The sequence below is a fragment of the Nyctereutes procyonoides genome, unplaced genomic scaffold, assembly GCF_905146905.1.
Source record: "Nyctereutes procyonoides isolate TBG_1078 unplaced genomic scaffold, NYPRO_anot_genome, whole genome shotgun sequence".
NCBI classification, from domain to species: domain Eukaryota; kingdom Metazoa; phylum Chordata; class Mammalia; order Carnivora; family Canidae; genus Nyctereutes; species Nyctereutes procyonoides.
The window spans coordinates 26,359,205-26,363,303 of NW_026575024.1; positions in this window are offsets into that span (position 1 = coordinate 26,359,205).

Below are 4,099 nucleotides of genomic sequence, written 5' to 3' on the forward strand. Positions count from 1 at the left end.
ATAGTCAATAAGCCAATAAAGGAGATCAAGATATAGTAGTCCTGGGGTCCCTGGCTGGTTTAGTTGGTAGAACATGTGACTTTTGATCTTGGGGTCAAGGGTTCAAGCCCCATGTTAGGTGTAAAGCTTTACTTAAAAAACGAAAACAAAACAAGAAAACCCAAAAAAACAGTAGTTCCCCCTTATCTGTGAGGGATGTATTCCAAGACCCTCATTGGATACCTGAAACCATGAAGAGTACCAAACCCTATATATGCTATGTTTTTCTTACACATACATATCCATGATAAAATTTGATTAACTTTAAGATTTTATTTATTCACAACAGGCACACACAGAGAAAGGCGGAGAGATAGGCAGAGGGAGAAGCAGGCTGCCTGTGGGGAGACTGATGTGGGACTCAATCCCAGGACCCTGAGATCATGCCAACTCTGAGATCATGCCCTGGCCAAAGGCAGACGTTCAACCACTGAGCCACCCAGGCATCCCAATAAAGTTTCATTTAAAATTGGGCACAGCAAGAGATTAACAATAAAAACTAATAATAAAATAGAACAATTACAGTAATATACAGTAATAAAGTTATGTGATTACAGTCTCTCTATATCTCAAAATATCTTACAGTACTGTACTCACCTTCTTGTGATGGTGTGAAATGATAAAATACCTATATGTTGAGATAAGGTGAAGTGAATATTGGAAGCATTGTGATAGCATTAGGCTACCACTGACCTCCTTTTTTTTAAGATTTTATTTATTTATTCATGAGAGACACAGAGAGAGAAAGGCAGAGAAATAGGCAGAGAGAGAAGCAGGCTCCATGCAGGGAGCCTGATGTGGGACTTGATCCTGGGACTCCAGGACCACGCCCTGGGCTGAAGGCAGATGCTTAACCACTGAGCCATCCAGAGATCCCCTACCACTGACCTTCTGATGATATGTCAGAAGGAAGATCATCTGCTTCCAGACTATGGTTGACTGTAGGTAACTGAAACCATAGAAAGCAAAGCCACAGATAAGGGGGTCTACTGGTACTTGATTTGTCCAAAAGAAGGCAGAAAAAGAGGGAAAATGAAACAATGGATGGGACAAATAGGAAATAACTGGAAATATTATTATACACTTTAACCTAGCCAAATCAATAATCACATAAAATGTAAATAATCTAAGCACTCCATTTAAAAAGCAAAGGTTAGGGATACCTGGGTGGCTCATTTGGTTAAGTGTCTGCCTTTGGCTCAGGTCATGATCTCAGGGTCCTGGGATCAAGCTCCACATCGGGCTCCCTGCTTCACAGGCAGCATACTTTTCCCTCTCCCTCTGCCTTCCCCTCCCTCTGCTAATGCTCTGTCTCTCATGAATAAATAAATAAAATTCCCAAAATTAATAAGAATAAAATGATTACAAAGTTGGATAAAAAAACAAGACCTGGGATGCCTGGGTGGCTCAGTGGTTGAGTGTCTGCCTTTGGCTCAGGTCATGATCCTGGGGTCCTGGGACCGAGTCCCAAATCAGGCTCCCAGTGGGGAGCCTGCTTTTCCCTCTGCCTCTGTCTGTGCTTCTCTCTGTGCCTCTCATGAATAAATAAAATCTTAAAAAAAATAATACAAAAGCAAAACTAAACTACACTCTGCCTATGAAAAAAAAACTATTTTTTAAAAAGATTTTATTTATTTATTCATGAGAGACAAAGAGAGAAAGAGAGAGTCAAAGACACCGGCAGAGGGAGAAGCAGGCTCTCTGCAGGAGCCCGATGTGGGACCCAATCCCAGACCCCAGGATCATGCCCTGAGTCAAAGGCAGACACTCAACCACTGAGCCACCCAGGTGTCCCGAAAAAAAACTTTAAATATAAAATCCAAATAGGTTGAAAGTAAAAGGATGGGCCAACATACACATGAAAAGTTGCTCAACATCACTTATCATTAGGGAAATGCAAATCAAAACCACAATGAGATATTACCTTATACCTGTTGGGAATGGCTAAAATAAAAAAACAGAAGAAACAGCAAGTGTTGGTGAGGATGTGGAGAAGTAGGAATACTTGTGCACTGTTGGTTAGGAATACGCACCGGTACAGCCACTGTGGAAGACAGTATGGAATTCCCCAAAGAGTTAAAAACAGAGCAACCCTATGATCCAGTAATGCCACTACTGGGTATTTACCCAAAGAATATGAAAATGCCAATTCAAAGGGATATATGCACACCTATGTTTACTGCAACATTATTTGTGATAGCCAAATTATGGAAGCAACCTAAGAGTCCATCAGTGGACAAAAGGATAAAGATATGATATGTATACAATTATTATTACTTAGCCATAAAAAAGAATGAAATCTTGCCATTTGCAACAACATGGATGGACCTACAGAGTATAATGCTAAATGGATTAAGCCAGTCAGAGAAAGACAAATACCATATGATTTCACTCATGTGGAATTTAAGAAACAAAACAAATGAACAAAAGGAAAAAAGGAAAAAAGACGAACCAGAAAGCATACTTTTACCTATAGAGAACAGATGGTTACCAGAGAGGAGATGGTGAGGGAACAGGTGAAATAGGTGAAGGGAATTAAGAGTACACTTATCTTGAGCATGGAGTAATATACAGAATTGTTGAATCACTATATTGTACACCTGAAATGAAGATAACACTGTATATTAACTACACCGGAGTCTATTAAAAAAGTTGTTAAAAAGAAAGTAAAAGGATGGAAAAAGATACACTGTGCTAACGTAAGTCAAAAGAAAGTGGGATTGGCTATACTAATATCAAAGTAGATTTCAGGGCAAAGACTATTAACAGGAATAAATTCATCCAGAGGACAATATGCACCTAATAGCGTTTCAAAATATAAACAGCAAAAAAAATATAAACAGCAAGAACAGAACTGCAAGGAGAAATATACAAGTCTAAATTATAGTAAAAATTTTCAATACCCCTCTCTCAATCATTTATTAAACAAGCAGGCAGAAAATCAACCAGCATATCATAGACTTGAACACCACTACCAAACATCTTGCCCATAGCACTACCAACAAACTTGCCCTGATTGACATTTATAGGACAGTCCACCCAAGAAGAGCAGAATACCCATTCTTTTCGAGTGTCCACAGACTAAGACCATATTTTGGGCCATAAAACAAGTCTCAATAAATTCAAACGGATTCAAGTCATACAAAGTCTCTGCCCATTATGGTTTCTGCCCACAACAGAATTAAATTAGAAATCAGTAACAGAAAGATCCTTGAAAAAATACCCCTATATTTATAAACTAAACAATACACTTCTAAATAATAAAAAAAGCAAACAGAAATTTAAAAGTATCTTTAATTGAATGACAATGAAAACATATCAGAATTTCTGGGATATCACTAAAACAGTACTTAGGAAGAGATTTATAGCACTTAATACCTATATTAGAGGGAAAAAAAGGACCTTAAATAAATGACCTCAGTTTCCACCCTAAGAAACTAGACTAGAGCAATAGAATAGAGCAACTTAAAGAGATATGTTTACTCTCACCACTTAGCTCTGTAATGGAAGTTGTAGCCAGTGCAATAAAACAAGAAAAAGAAACAGAAGGCATTCAGATTGAAAAAGAAGAAGTAAAATTATCCTTATTCACAGACAACATGATCATTTATGTAGAAATCTGATAGAATCTATAAAAAAAAGCTACTAGAACTAGTAAGGGAATCTATTAGCAAGGTTGTCAGTCTATAGGATCAATATGTAAAAATCAATTGTATTCAGTTGTGTAATGAAAAATCAGAAATAAAAAATACATTTATAATGGCATCAAAAATATGAAATACTTGGGAAAAATCCAACAAAAATATGTGAAAGACCCAAACACCGAAGACTACAAAATATGGCTGAGAGAAAATAAAGGCCTAAATAAATGGAGAGGTATATTTTGTTCATGGATCAATTCTTCCCAAATTGATCTATAGATTTAGCAGAATCCTGTCTGAAATTCCAGCAGGTGTTTTGTAGAAATTGACAAGATAATTTGAAAATTCATGTGGAAATCAAAGGGCCTAGAAACCCTGCAAATGAACAAAATTGGAGGGCTAGAAACACCTGATGCTAC